The sequence below is a fragment of the Lonchura striata genome, chromosome 1 (assembly GCF_046129695.1).
Source record: "Lonchura striata isolate bLonStr1 chromosome 1, bLonStr1.mat, whole genome shotgun sequence".
Classification (NCBI taxonomy): Eukaryota; Metazoa; Chordata; class Aves; order Passeriformes; family Estrildidae; genus Lonchura; species Lonchura striata.
Genome location: NC_134603.1, coordinates 29,884,320 through 29,901,003, shown reverse-complemented (window position 1 = coordinate 29,901,003; position 16,684 = coordinate 29,884,320). Strand labels below are relative to the sequence as shown.

Sequence of the window (16,684 nt, the reverse complement as noted above, 5' to 3'; positions counted from 1 at the left end):
GCTTCCCCTCCCCACCCAGCCACGGCCGGGCAGGAGAGGCTGCACTGCAGCTGACCGGAACCAAAGAGAGCGAGTTCTCCTGGGAATTCTGCTTTTAACCCCTCTGTGTTCTCAGAGGCGTGTCCACCTTCAATTGGTCAATATCCAAATTGACCTCTTCCTTCTGGAAAAATTCTTTTTCCATGTCAAACCATGACACTCACTTCACTGGAACAGGACAAGCTAATAATGATCATGGTTATAACAAATGGGACTTCAATATGTGCTGGTGGTGTTGATAAAACTGGAAGCTTTCCAGAATTATTGTGGTTTATCTTCATGGCATGAAAACTAAATACAGGTAATAATGCTGAACACAAGTCAACTGAACATTTTAAATGAACAATTAGATAATCTTTAAATTTCGAAAGATCTCCATGGAATATAAAACGAGTAAAGGCAAAACACTTTTACCTAAAAGGACATAAGAAAATACAAGCTGTTCTGGAATTTATAAACATATAAAGAGGACTAATAGGCAAAAAATGAAAAAAAACCACAATGAAAAATGATTCACTGATGTACATATAATATGTTTTATAAAAAAGCATGATTTTAAATACATTTCCCAGTAAATTTCCCTAGAAAATTCTAAAATACACATTATTGAACAACATGTCAGGTAGGATGACATTTGTTAATGACTAGTGAAAACAATCTTAAGCTAAAAAGTCATCTTTACCAATGTATATAAAAAAAAGAGATAGCCAGTAAAGATGTATAAAATTACTTCTTTCTTTGGAAATATGTTTCTATGTTTTACATGCTTACTGCAAATGAAGAAAAATATTCTAATGAAGTGAAAGTACATGATAGGTAAACTGAATCCCTGATATAAAGCTCTTCTTTGAGTTCTTGACTGTGGGGCTGATCTTTGCAGGCTGAAATTATTCTTGCAGACATTTGAAATTTAGGAGGATCCCAATTTTCATGCAGAAGTCAGCTCAGTTATAATTACATCAAATTGCACATATTGTATATACATGCATTTCTACATGCTTATTAAAAATAATGTAGCATATACTTTGTTTCAAGTGAACATTTACTTAAGAATTCGTAGTAATATGAGCATGACACACTGATTTATGTGGGAGCATGAAATTAGTTTTATGTTACAGTATTTTATGTCTGCCGAATCAGAGAAAGTTATAAAAGCTCAAGGGATTTTCATCTGACAGGGGTATTTTCCTGTTTATTTTCTTAAATAGTAACATTATAATTTACTTTTATGTTGTGTGAGATTTTTTTTACTCATTTTGAGAGTAGTAGAAACATGAAAGCTGAAACATGAAAGGTAGTTTCATGTTACTTTAGAGTATTTATTACTTTTGAAGTATTTTGTTTTTAAAAATGAAATTATAAAAGTTAATTTGAATTAAAAACATTGAAAGAGAAAAGGAGAACTGTGTATTCTCTGTTTGTATTTTCTGCTTCTGTCGAGGTCAAGAGTGAAGGCACTTGAGGTATTTCATATTCAGACTCAGGTGTTTATTATTTCTTATCAGTGAAACAGCTTCATGACTGAATTCTACAGCCTTTTATTAGTAAGGTATAAAATGGCTAACTATCTCTTGTTACAAGGTCTTTTAAGACTAAACTATCTAATTAAGAAGTGGCACCTAGGTTATTTTCCTTTGTAACCCAATAACTCTAAGCCTGCAATGTGGACTTTTCAATTGCAAAACATTCTCTAAACCCATGAAGAAGAAGGTATAAGATGAAGAAGACCAACTTGCCTCCTCCTTAAAACTTCTATCTTGCTTCATATTTATTTCTATATTGTAAAACTCCAAACTCTAAGTTTTCTATCCTGTGATATTAGACACTTCTAACTAACTAACTACCCATAATCCCAGTGTTATTAATCAATTTTGGAAACTTTCTCCACAGCCTCAGGTCAAATGTAGTGCTCCCTTGTGAGTCTGTGCCTTTCAACACAGAAAGTTTAACATTATCAGCATCCAGGATTCCAACAGAAAACAGTATACACACAGCATTTGCAGTAATAATTTGTTCAGAACGTGTTGTGCTTGCCTGAGAAAGGATTTGTCTAATTACTGAAAAATAACCTTCCAAATATGTGATTTTAACCTTTGCATAATGAAAGGTAGCAGACCATGTAAAGATCTACTATAGCAGTTTTCACGTTCATTTTTCACAATTACATTTTGCATTTTGGTTATTAGTGAGTGGCTCAGGAACAAAGGCTTCTTTCACATTTCAGAGGTGCACGTCCACAGCTGTATGCACTTATGCATTTGGCATAAGTTTTAGCACTTCTAGAACTTGCTAGAAAGTTACTGAATTAAAAAAAAAGAAGAAAAAAAATGTGGAAGTATGTAATTGCATCCCCAGATTAAAACTATGCTTCAGTGCATTCTCCTTTCTGGAGCTTTTGTCCTGAAAGACAAAACACCAATTATTGGCAACGCTAAATACTGACATCTACACATCTCTGTAACACAGAGGATGTGATTGTGTATGCACACACACAATCTTTCACACTGGATCACAACTTCTGGCAGCAGCAAGGAAATTAAATGTAATGTCTTTCGGTTTCAATTTGGTGTTATCTGTTATGCATTGGGAAAGACTTTGGGTGCCTGTCCCAATGGACTGCCCCAGTCCCTATCTCACAGGGAGACAGGAAGCAATTGCACGGGATAAGCCAGACTGTTTACTCACAGCACAGAGAGCTCTACCTGGAATTATGCCTTATGCAAGTGGAATAACTTTTTCCCCTAGCTCACCTCCTGAAGGTGATACTTTGCCAGCTGCCCACATCAAAGCATTCCAGAGTCTTACAGCAGCAGTGGGAAATGATGTGGAAGCACAGTGGGACCCTTGAGAGGGAAGCCAGCTGGGAAGGGCATCCCTGGGGAGATGGGGGTTTCCCAGCCCTGCTGCCTCTTGGACTGTGCTACCTTCTCCCTGTGTGACTGTCCCCCTTGCCAGGGAGTGGAGGGCAAGGCAAGGGCTCGCTGTGTCAGCATCCCTTGCAAAGCTGGAAAAGCCATGACTGGTACATAAACCTAGGCACCAGGAATCAGCCCACTGGGGTAGGGAAGAGCTTGTTTTCACATTTCTCCATATCTCTCCACAATAGAACATTCCATCAGCTTTCTTTGCTGTGATTTCCTTTTCCTTTTTATCTTATTTTTTTATTTGTCCAGCTGTTCCATTTTTTGAATCCATGATGTTTCTGAAGTCAAAATAACAAGTGCAAGATGAAAAAAGGTTTGTCTATTCTAGAATATATTCAAGGTGATGAAAAGTTTAGGATTTGTTTTCAAGATGTTCATGGTAGAAATTGGCTCTTGTGTTAGGAAACCATGTCATTTCAGTGGTTTCAACCTCTAGAGCTAGAGAAAAACATCTTGTTTTTCTTCTCTGCAAGGGCAGTGGAACTCAATCACATCCTCCAAAATTGCGGATAACAGAAGGTGGTATTTGGCAATGGAGTACTCAAGTAAAAGACATGTTCTAAAAATCTTTCAGCCCTTAGGAAAATTAATGTGTCATGTGAGGAGAATTTTTCAAATTTTAGGTTGTTGTTGTGAAGTATTTGCCATAGAGGACCAGAAGGGCACATATTTTTTTAAAAACAAAATATAAACATGTGTTTTTAAAAGTAGCCTGTCTGCACTTCAGTGAACTGGAAGGTAAAAAATTAACACCTTTTACTGTGACTATGGAAGATGCTTCTAGGTTCTGAAAGGGAGAAAAAGCAAGTACGTGTCCCCTCTGAGCCTTTCAAAATATATTAAAATTCCTGGACTTGTCTAGACTTTTGCTCTGCTAACCCCATGATTCATGCATTTTCATAGATCTGCTTGCAAGGAACAAGCCTTATTTAGGGCACTCCTCTCTCCATACAGTTAAAAACGAGTCCCTGGGCAGAGGAATGTTCAGCACAGGTCACTTGCACAAAACCCAAGGTGCCCACAGGTTGCTCATAGCCCTTTGTTTTGGTTCTGTAAAAAGGGTCCCATCAGCAGCCCTGTTTAGCTGCACAGCTACATCCTAAAGCACCGCTCCATGCTCTATAGCAGTTGTTTTGCACAATTTGGCTTCCAGTACATTTTCAGATTCACAGGGTTGGGGATGAATACTTAACTGCGGCACACTCCAGAAAATGACACAGATTTTTTTCATGTTAATTTCTACAGTGTTGGTCTTTAATTCATACCACAGTCTTTGCCTGAACATTCTCACCCTAATTCTAGCTCTCAGGAAACAAAGGGCAGTTTCAGCACCAGATACACAAGGGTTAAAGACCATGGCTGGCTGTGCAGCCATTTCAGGATGGTAACCACAGTTGTGAATATATTACCTTTTATACTTCCCAGCAGCAAATTCACTGATTGTTCTCAGAGACCTCCTGAGAAACAAGGAGGTGACTTGTCATTTAGCTCCAATATGCAGAAAAGCAACTTTCAACTTCTTTGTTTTTTTCTGCTTTTGTGCTTTTTAAATCTTTAACTGGAGGTGTTTCAGAAGTTGTCCTATATGGCATTCCTCTGACATTGTCTTATGTGCTGTTTTTCCTCCAGTGGAAATAAGGAGCCATGGTTTCCAACCTTACTACACCTGTAGCTCTCTGAGGACTGGGCAGTTTTGTCGTGGTAGTTGACCATGTAATTGTGCCTCTCATCAGCTCAGCTTTACCCATGTTAGCAGGTTGCTAGTGTCCTGGCTGAGCAAGGGGGGATTTCTTTCCCCCCAGAGCTCCCTCTTGGAGGGGTGTGGCTGGACCCTGGGGTCAGGTCAGACAGCCTCATGCTCCTGAAGCTGGAGTCCCTCCTGTGTCTGGCCACAGGGGTTTGCTGTGCAAAGTGGGCTGTCAAATTGTAATTTCATACAGTCATACCATGGTTCAGGCTGGAAGAGACCTTAAAGTTCATCTGGTTCCAACCCTCCTGCCATGGGCATGGAACCCATGGAACACATTTCCCAGATGAAGATAGGTTTGTTCTCATGTGATCAGTTTTTTTCTGGTAACTGCTGCTAAAGACTCTGTGATCTCATTTCTCTCAATCCATTTTCAGTAAAAGAAAAAACAAACAGGATGGGAAATATATGCTGGCAAGGTTTATGGCATATCTAGTTCCATGATTCAGCATTTCATAAATAAGTGGTTATTTAAGTCTGTTTTTTCCTTTATAAACAATACTGATGTTTTATTAGCAAATGGTGAACTGTCTTTTTTTCTGTTGACTTTCAGCTGGGGCCAAGGAATTTGCATGAATGTTACTATTTCTGGCATGCCTAGAGACTTTTCTGGTATTGTCAAGAACAAAGTGCTCTTTAAAGAAATGCACAGCCAAAGATGTTTGAAGATCAGTGCACACAACGTGTCATAAATTTTTCAGCAATTAATTTATTAATGAAAGTCACAATAAACAGAGGAAGCCTTTTAGGATATACTACTGGAAATCCCATAGCTATTTCAATTTCATGAACACTTTGCTATGTGAGCAGAATTTTCATCAAAATGCATACATTTTTGTGCTGGTAATTCAGTCTGAAAAGCAAGCTGCTGGGTTTTTAGCTCTATTCATGCATGCCCTTGAAGTATTTTTGGCAGCAATACCAGGAAGACAGTCACTTCACCAGGATCTGATTCTCATATTCTCTGCTGCATGGCAGAGAATGGAGGTGTTTATGGTCCTTAATGGCAGCATTGGAGCAGATGCTGTCACATTCCCAGCTAAGGGAGCAAGTAATTCCTGTGGCTCACATGGTCCCTCTGATTAAGTGTTTCTTGCTGCTTTCAGGAAGCCATTTGCTGCCCTGCAGTGTTCTCTAATTCGCACACACTTATGTGCATCTCCATTTAATTTGTCTCTCCCCCACTCAGCCTGCTGTGCACCATAATATGGAAGAGCAGACTTAACCTCACAGTGATCTTTTATGGCCCAGTATTTCACAGAGGCCAAGACTGTCGCTTACTCTGATAATTTTAAGACAGAAATGTTATCTAGTTTTTCAGCTTTAGATTCATCTTGATTAGGAACAAAAACACCACATGTTGTGATTAGAGTAGTTTTTAACCTCTTTTAGGTTAAATACAGGGTTAAATATTGAAGTGAAGGAACATACTTTTCATTTTCTATCATGGAAGTACAAGTGGTAACAGTGATGACTGTGTAACTCAAGAGGTGAAAAATGACCAACCAGTGATGAGCAAACACAGGCAGAAAACATAAAAGCAGACACATAATTCACAGGCCAGACAGCAAGAGATAAGACACTGCATACGAATAAGAATATGTGGGTCTGAGAGCAAACAAGTGCTGAAGAAGAGGATCTGACTGCTTCACTGCCTGTGCAGTTACACAGAAAGCTCTTCTGCCTGCATTTCATCAGTAAATACTACCAAGTGGCATGAAACTGGTAAAATAACCCCAAAGGGCTGTATGAAAATGGCAGGCTGGTTTCCAGGCAAAATAAATTACAATGAGTTAAAGATACCAGTATACAACGTCTGCCTTACAAATAACTAGCTTTGTTCCTGTTTCTTTCAAAGTATGTTTAATTTGGCTCAGACTTAGATGTTTTTTTCTGGTTTCAGCAAACCATTTGAACAAGACTGTGCATTCTCGATATCAATCACCTAGGTGCCGCGCCACAACATAACGCATGCCGCGCCACAACACCTAGGTATATTGGCTGACTAAATGTACTATAAATCAAGTAAAAATTGTGCTTCTTCCATTAATTAATACATTTATTTTATTAATATCTGTTAAAAAAAGTCACTGAAAACCAGAATGCTGATACTTCTTGATTTTCATTAACACTCTATGCTGTAATGAAATATAAGACTTAGTCTTATACTTAGTGATTTGGTTTTACCAAATCCTTATGGGCTGTCACTGCAGATATGACCTAAAATAAGAGCAGTATCCCAGGTTCTCAGGACTTTTTTAGTTGGCTGCAAAGAAGAAAATGAGATACTCCTTCCAAAGCTGTGTGAGAAAGAGGATGAGACACAAAATGAAGAGAAATTGTTTCACCAAGAAGGAGCTTCAAAATTTTAAATTAAATGAAACTTATTTTTTTAAAGCTTTTCTCCTTTATTTTCACCAAGCTCTTAATGCCAGGTTTTGAGGTTGATCTCTGTGGTTCTATGGCTTGGGGCCAGCTTGTGAAAGTTGTTGTGAACCTCAGCTCTCCTAAGATGCCTTTTCCTACAGGATCAGCACTTAAGCCTAAAAGAGCCTCTGACTGTCAGGGGACCTGGACATGGGGAGAACCTGTTCCCAATTGTGTCAGGTTCAAGCTGACTGGATTTTCAGAAGTAACAAACTCACACTTGATCCTCTTAAAAGAATTTTAGATCCAGAACATCAAGGGTTCATTTTTCACCTCAGTCAGGACTTTTACCATTGGTTTTGGTATTCCATGTCTATACTGCCCTATTTGTTTCAGTATTGGCTGCTATTTCCTTGCTAATGTATTAAATTTTTTAAAGAACAGATTTAAAAATATATCTTTATTATGGATTAAGCATACTTATTCTCCCAAAGTCACAAACGGACAAGCAAAGCATTTTATTTGCATACCCCAAGCATTCAGTGAAAGACAATTTATGAGTAAAATGCATAAACATTTTCCATTGCTCCAGTTGCTGAGCTCTGGGTCACTTCACTAAGTTTGTGGAAGTAGCTGATTGTGCTCTAGATTCTTAAAGCCAGACTGGATTTCCTGCCTATCTGTTTACTTTGACTGTCTTTAATGATGCAGCACATATGGCCTGGTGCAGTAATACTGGGTTACAAGCCATCTTGTGTTTTATGTTAGAGAAAGATTCAGTTACTGTGACTGTTTCACTCAGCCCTTATAAAACTTGGCTGGAGTTTTCTACTGTCTTTCAGAAGAAGCTGAACTCTTTCATTGGAGGCTTTTCCACACTTTTGCAAGTTTCAGGATGACCCCATATGAATATTTAGTTTCATGGGTTTAATTTGTGCATTTAAGTACCAATACAAATCAGTGCATGCTCAAATGCACTTCTCTGAAGGTTTTAAAATTTTGTTGCTATTATTATTGTGGCTGTTGTTGTTATTGTTCTTCCCAGCTGGTGATACTTACATTGTCTGGATCTGGTTTAGCCAAATGACAAAAAACCCACATTCTTAAGCGACAAGCTCTCCATCCAGAAGTCTCATGGCTCAGTTTTCCAAATTATGTTCCTCAACTATTCAATTTTTAGTAGTGTGTCTAACATTAGATTTTAAAAATTAATTGTAAATTAAGGAAAAATGGCTGAATTAAATATAAATACAATTTATAAAAATAGGAGTCTCCATCAGGATCCACTGTTCTGGCATAAAACAATAATAATCAAGCTCCTAACCTAATTTATTCTGCTCAGCTGGATTAAATAATTGTACAGCCTGAAATATCTGTCAATTTTTCACTTAGATTTTGTAATCTGTACAATTTCCATTATGTTTTGAGGATGAGGCTTCATTAAATATCTTGAATATTTTACTTTTGCATGATATCTGTGCAAAACCTAGATTGTCTCTTAATGTGGCCAAGTTGTAGTTTATATTCAAGTGGAAAACAGTGGGGCATTTAAATGGGAAGTGCATATTATGTGGCCAAACTACTGGGGTAAAGGACATTTATAGCTTCATTTTCCCATGCTTGCATAGGCAATGTGAGAAGGTGGGTAATTTTCTAAGTAGCCTTAGACTGATGTGATTAGGTGTGAGATACTGCAGATGTATGTAGGAAGTGGGCTTGTTAGTGGGACTGGTTATCCAGTTAATTTCTCTTTCTGCATATGGAATATCCAGGCTGTAGGTGAGCAGGCATGTTTTGCACCTGCAGAAGGCTGTTTGAGAATCCAGGTCAGAATATGTGAGTGAAGTCCATAAAAACACCAAAATATCAAGTAAGTGATATTGTATTTTCCTTTTCCTCCAGAACACTTGGTTAAGTCTAACCCAAATAATTAAACACTCTCTTGGAAAGCATTATTAGTGTTGTAATCATAATTCTATCATGAAATTATAGTATTCAGATTAGGAAACCTAAACATTTTTTTAATTAAGAGGAAACTAGATATGATGGAATAAACAAAAGCTATTAAACTAATTGCAAACTGGAATATATGTTTGACAGTATGAAAATTACAAGTGAAATACAATAAGTGACTGGAATAGTAACAATCTGATTTTACTCACTATGCAAAGTTTAATTTCCTATCTTGTAAATAACAAACTTCATAAACAAGCCAGCAGCTAGATTGATATAATTAATCAGTTTTTACTAATATGCTGGTGGTGGGTGATAAGTTTTAAACAATGTACATAAAAAATGAGTAGAATTGGAAATGAAAAGGATCCATGTTATTCTATATAAACAAAGAGTAATTTTTTTCCCTTAGCATGCTAAAAAAGCCTTGTGGAGGTCACTGGAGAGGAACTGCATCTCAGTCAGCTCTGGCAATACTCCTGTGGCCAGTGCCATGGTCTCTGCTACTCCATCTGCAAAGCCTCTGATGCTGCTTCTTCAGCTGTGCACATGTCATCAGGGAGCTCCAGAGTGTCTCTGCAGAGCTGCTGTGCACTGTGCTGAGAGTGCCCCTCTGCTGCCCTTGCAAAAATTGTTCCACAAGGAACAAATCCTAAGGGAAGAATGTTTGAGGTTTTTGGTTGATTTGGGCTTCTTTTTACCCAAGTCAAATGGTCCCAACTGTGAACTCTGGTCAGAATGAAATTCCAGAAAGGAGCATTTGGAATTGTTGCCTTTACAAAGCCATTATGGCAGGGGGACCATAGAACCATTAGATTAAGAAAGAACCTTAAGATCTCCAAATCCAACCATTAATCCAGCACTGCCAAGTCCAACACTAAATGTCCCTAAGTGCCACGTCTACACATCTTTTTAAATATCTCCGGGGTAGTTAATGTCATTGCATGGCCAATTGAAGCATCACCTGAAATATTACTTCACTACTTGTTAACTCTACTAATCATTGATGTGTACTATAAAGAATATGGGTTTATTTGATTATGATTGTCATAGTTTCTGAAATCTCATATTTATTTATAATTTTGTGTTTGATAAAGTGGTGGGGTTTTTCCTCTGCTTTGGACTTTTGTCATGTTTTAAGAAGAAATGCATCACCAAGATTTACCATGCTGGAGCCTTGAAGGACCCTATACTATCTGTGGGATGCACAATTATGGTATTACCAGAAGAGATACCATTTATATTTTCCACATACTATTAAAAATCTTTTCAACAAAACATATTGTCATTGGGCAAGCAAGTAGTCTTAGCTTTTATGACAGCTCTCCTTCTAGAATGCCATTATAAATTAAAGATATTGTAGTAAAAGTATTTAACCTAAAATCAACAAGAGGTTGCAAGAAAAAGGCTGCAAGCCCACGCAAAAAAAAAAAAAAAATCTCCATAGACTGATTCCTTTCATTATCAGGAAAAGCTGACTTTAGTGTGAATTCTTTATTAATACTTCTAGTCATCCTGGAGCATTTCACAGTGTTTCACCCATTTTGTTTGGAACCCCTAATCCTGATCAGTCAATATATATGAATTTCAGTCCAAGCCATCTTCACCAAAAGGCCATTTAATATTTTACTCTATTAAATATAATTATTAGAAAGTGATACCCTCCCTATAGCATACGTCCATGTAAACAAAGCCCTAATAAAGTAGAGAGAGGAAGAACAAAGGCAGCTGGGGAGGTTCAGGATGCAGAGTTGATCTGTTTTCTGGTGCCTAAGGTGACTGCTCTCTTGTATAACTGACTGTTATGAACTAATATGAATTCCTGAGCTAAATGTAGGGCCTGACTACACTTAATGAACCTTAGAGTGAAATCAAAAAGACAAATATGGTATGTCTGAATATATGAGGAATTTTTCTTCTTTGAAGACCTTTGGGGACTCTTGCAGTCATTGGAGTTCTCTTCTTCATCTTGATAAAAGCACTATTATATCCAGCAGTGTTTGGCTCTGAAACTGTGTTCCAACCTAATATTGAAACCACAAAAGTCTGAGTAATCACTCTGTTTGATTCTTTACATTGACCAGTGTCTCTAATATGGCATCACTGAGGGAAAAGGAAACAGTACTCTAAAGACACTAACATAGGTTTGTTTAACTTAATCTCTGGCTTCAGCCTACAGTACCTGTCAGAAAAATATATTAATATGGGACTTTATTGTTCTCAGAGTAGCCTTTGTCAGGAGTTTGAAATGCCTGAAACAAGATAAACAAGATAGTTTTAATCCTTAAAAGTGTATTTCAGTGTTCTGATCTTCATTTTTGAGAGATTTTCTGAAAAAAAATTCAGCATCCCCTTCTGCAGAAGAGCTGAGAAACCATTCACATTGAACCATATTTCTTCTCTTGTAAACTACCCCTGGCTGTAGCTGGCACTATACTCTGTTGGATTTTGCAATTTTGGCTCTGAAACAGTTATCAGTGTCTATGGACCTATTTTACAAAATTAATTTCAGCAAGGAAAAGAACAGCATATTTGGATTGAAAAAGACCTATTACACTCTTCCCTCTTCTACCTCCTATAAACACAAGTTCATTTCTACAGTACATTGTCTGCTTGCTCAATAAATCTTTGTTTTAAAATCTATGGCTTTACATCACTGTGAAAACTGCAGCAGAGCAACACTTTTTCCTCACACATTTTCCTGAGTCAAAAATTCTTCCTAATCAGCTATGCACATTGATATACTGTTCTACTCTACTATCTTCTGTTTCTGTTCTTTGCAAGGAGCAAGAAGTTTTTACAAAACTTTTCCTGTTAGTAACTATTTTCAGCTCTTACCTGTGTGGTCCACAAAGACAGTGATAATATGCTCAATTTTTATCTACTTTTCATATATTTTTTCTAAGAAACAGCACAACTATGCTTTCATATTCACAAAAATGTGTGTAATATGACACAAATATTATGACCACAACTTTTTAAGCAATTCACACATACATATTCCAGTTTCTGCTGAATGCAGAAATACTTGTTTCTGCCAAACCACACTTTCTTTGTGAAATGTGGCACTGATGCTTTCATAGAGTAATTTACCCCACTTTCTCTGATCATTGTCACATGTTCCTACATACATACTTGCCACAAATGCTGTTCCTGGGATTCATCATGTTGGCAATAAAATACAATTTTACTGCTTCTGGAGACTTAGATCAGTTTTTTGAGTAATTTGCTATGATCTTCCCCCTATGGACATATAGAAGCGCTGTGAAAATGGGTCTACAAATGCATTTTTAAATCAAATGGATTGATGGTAAATCAATCTGAAATTATAGATAAGTGTAAGTATGCTAATATAAGAACAACAATAAAAATTGTGAAAAAATGTGAGTATTTTAGAACAGTAATTTTTGTTAGACATATCTTTATTTAAAAATAAAAAAACAGTCTTTAAATCTTAAGGGATTAAACACTCCAAGTTTCTGCCTTTAATGATTTCATCTCTAGCCTTCTGTCATATGCTTTGCAATACTGCCCTGCAGCATTTGCAGAGTAACTGTGTCCCAGAAACAGCACTCACTGAGCCTGGTTTCCCAGGATGGTTGTAGACAAAAGTCTTTCTTATTTGCACAAATAGATTTCATGACTGTGTGCACAAACTGTATCCTAATGTGGCCACGGAGGCAGCATTCACAGTGCCAATCAGTGCAGCACTACAGAAGCATTTGGAGAGCAAAAGAATGTGTACTAATGTCTGACACTAACAGCAGGTGGACTTCAGGGGAACTTTACTTTACAGCTCTACAGGCTGTGGACCAAATATTTTTGGGCTTTGAAAGAGAATGTTTTGGGGCCCCACTCCAGGTTTGGTTTCATCTGAAAGAAATTTTGTGTGAGTATTTCAGAGCCTGGTCCCTGTGTGAATGTAACTGGTAAGTGAGGATGATCAAAATTCATCTCAGAGGCACACTCCTGAATTGAAGTAAGACTGAAATTCAGGACATCCAGAGCTAGTCAAGCATTCAATTGTTCTTTTCAGCATACTTGTGATACCTTGTTCAGGAACATAATGAGTCACAAAAGCAAAATATTCCAATGCCTGTTTGCTTTACTCTGCCATATGTGGAGGTTTGTTGTTTTGGTGTTTTTGGTTTTGTTTTTCTCTTTTTTTTTGTAAATTGGATGGCTTTCTTTTTTTTTTTTTTTAATTACATATTCTCCAGTGTCTTGTCTTACATGGAAGAAAAGAGAAATGCCCTGAGGGACCTAGATTGCTATTGTGATCAGCCAAATTTCTGGATGAGTGCTTTGAAAAATAGCTCTTCCATTGCTAAAACAATGTGTATACTCCTCAGCAATATTGTGCAATCCATCAATTCTGCATAGGTTTTATAGGTTGAAAAGAAGTCTAGAGAGAAGAAGCAAACAGAAGAAGAGGACTCTAACTAGGAAATAAAAGTTATTAAGTCCCTTTAGTTCTCACAATTTGAAATGTGCAGTGTGAGATGTGTCATTCAGTCACACATGCACTGTCAGAGCACCCTCAGGGAGCTTTAGGCTGGCACTGAAAGTTACCTTAGCTATTCTGCTCTGAGAGAGGAAGAAAAGGCTGAGCCAGATGGGCAACTTAAAACTTTTGCCAAATCATCACCACCTTCAGAGGATTTTTTTTGCTGGAAAAAGAAGAGGAAAACAAGGGAGAACAGGATGCTCACAGAGGTTCTTTGCATATTTCAGAATCAATTTCGTAGTGTTAATTAAGCTTGTATTTTCATTCATGGTTTATATGAACTAGGAGAATACTAACTCTTACTTGGTTTCCTTTCCTTTTAGCTGAAGGAAAAGAAAGCAATTTTCATACCACAGTTCTTGAATTTGAAAAAGAAAACCAGAGTGGTTTTTTGTCAAATTTAATGAAGTGCTAATCAACAAATCATTCAAGCTTTGTCCTAGTGAGTATATACTTCAGTCTTATCCTAAATCATGGCAAATAAGTTGTGGTGCTCAAAATGCACCATATCATTACATGTGCTTTTTTATGGTAATAATAGATCTTCTCAATGAGACAGCACCTTTTCTATTTCGGCACTGAATATTATGTGTGACGTTCATAAAATTATAATTTGATTTTAATATTAACAGCACAATACATTTTAAATTCACTAGAATCTTTTTAAAACCAGACAAATATCCTTTGCATACAGTTATTATTTTTTATGATCTTCAGGACTTCCTAGAAGTATAAGAAAATCCAACCAAAAAAGCCCTAAAAAAAATAGTCTTGCTGTTGACACAATGAATTTGGGCTCAGTCATGAGATATCTTTTTGAGTGCTCACCTTTGCAAAGAAGGCACAGTGTGCAAGGTAATCAGTGCTGAGTTTCTCAGCTATTCTGTAATTGGCCCCATAGGAGAAATAGAAGTTCTGAAAATGTCCTGATTTTTCCATATAAATACCAGAGCATATGGAGACATGTATCTGAGCCTGTGCATTCCGACTCTTTGGCAGACAATACTTAAACTTCAAAGTCTACAGTGACTCATAAAAATTATTTCTAAAAAGGAGGAATCTTTCTTAATTGAAACAAATGTGATCAAAAATTGGAAAGCCTCACTGCCTTTAATAGAATGTGTTGATCAGGAATTACTAAGTTAAGAAATAAAGATAATATTCTGCTTTTCCTATGGCCTGTCTCCCCTGGAGGACCATGGCTAATTTTTGTATTGTATCTGTTTTGCTAGCATTTAGTCCAATTATAACACCTTTACTCAGTTCTCCAAACACCACGAAGCAATGGCAGAAAAAAGAATGCAGATTATAGAAGACTGATAGAATTGTTGCTGGAGATGCATTTACAGAGGCTTTGAGGTTTCATCTCAAATCCCTCTAGGTACTGTTTGATCTTGATCCAGTTCTGCCACATCTTGACCATAGCCTCATTGCGTCTTTCTCAAGCTTTCAGCATTAAATTTTAAAGCAAACAAACAAACATACACCCAAAGCATCTCCACTGTCTCATCTTTCCAGAATGACAGACCATGTACACTAGATGGTTCATATTTTACATTAATTTAATTATTTCTAAAAACCTATTATCTGGAACTCTGATAATATTTGTCATTCATAATTTAGAAAGTAGTACAGAATTCAGATTTCATTGTGTATATTCTGCCCTTCTTCTTGAGATTATGATTTTACTTCTTCCATACCCCCACTAACATGTCTAGAAATGGTTTTATATAAATTTTAGAAATTATAATCTTAATGTTTAATGTCATTGCAATGCACAAACCTGCATGTTCAGTAAGACCAGAATCAGGACCTTTATTTTTCCAAAGGAAGTGAAATCTTGGTGCAAATAACACAAAGGTACAAAAATAAAAAATATATATAAACATATGTATACTTTGTCCTACTGTGTATATAATGCCATTGTGTCTTTCTTTTCTCAGTCCAGTCCAGCATGCAGGCTTCTCACTTTCAAGCTCAGCTACAATCAGGAGTAAAGTCAGTTTCTGTGGCAACTTTATCATACTGGTGACAAAATTTAGGAGGGAAGATGTGCACAGGAAAGAGAACTGAATTTATAGTATGGGGCTACCTCTATTATCAGCACACAGCCTGGCCCAGTGTCCAGGGCATATGGACTACCCAGTCTCATTTAAGGTGTTAAATTGGTAACATTTTAGACCCTATCCATGTCAAAAACTCTCTGATCAGATACAGAAAGTATCTGAACACAGCACAGGGTATGGGAAGTAAAATGTGTTCAGTAGTTTGGATGTAAAGTGTGGTGTTGCTTGAATTTCATTTACTGTAGTAGGTGCAGACCCAGTCTTTATATTTAACCCTCTGAGTATTGGGTACCACTGAGGAGGAAACAGATATGATGAGATGTTAACAGATGTGGTTGGTTTTAGTCATAGATTTGATTGAGAAGAAGCTGCAAGAAGCAAGATATTGAAGTTCATAAACAGCAATTTATAAAGTCCATTAACTGTTGCTTTTTTACTACAGAAATAGTAGAGCTCTCCTGGAGACTGGAAACACCTTCTATTTTGAACATGAGACCAGAGGACAACAAGTATATTGATTTTTTTTCATAATTGTAGTATACTTTCAGATTACCCACATCCATCAGGTTGGAGCTCAACTACCTTTCTCTTAAGACAAATGCCCACATTTTTCAATAAGTTTATGAATACGAAATAACTTCTATGAAAAAGAAAAAATGAAAGACAATTAATTTTGTATTATAAGACTGTAGGTTAGCTTGATCTTGTTGACATACACTGTACTCATAGAATCATATAATTTTTTGGGTAGGATGGGACCTTTAAAGGTCAGCTAATGTAAACCCCCTGCAGTGAGCAGTACAATGTAACATGCCAACACTAGCAACATGCTTTGGATCCTCCTAATTTTTGATGATTGGCAAGGGGTGTATACCTTTGTCAATAATCAAAAGATTCATTACTCATTTTCCCTGGTTAAATTCTCTAACAGTAATAATATATATTGAACAAACACATTCAAGGAATATTCACAGTGCACATAGGTTTAATCAAAATTTCTCTAAATATTTCCTAGCGGAACTCTTTGTTTTGTGTTCTTGATCAAGATAAAAAGTGCAATGTCTCCTTTTGATTTGTAAAA

At 36.9% G+C, this 16,684-nt stretch overlaps 1 long non-coding RNA gene across 1 annotated transcript; it reads left to right on the top strand.

Annotated features, from left to right (window-relative positions):
* The first annotated feature begins 6,675 nt into the window (after positions 1-6,675).
* Positions 6,676-13,917, top strand: LOC144247111 (uncharacterized). The gene is made up of 3 exons (XR_013340793.1): positions 6,676-6,702; positions 8,850-8,947; positions 13,861-13,917. It is a non-coding gene; the product is annotated as an uncharacterized LOC144247111 (long non-coding RNA).
* Positions 13,918-16,684: the final 2,767 nt, after the last annotated feature.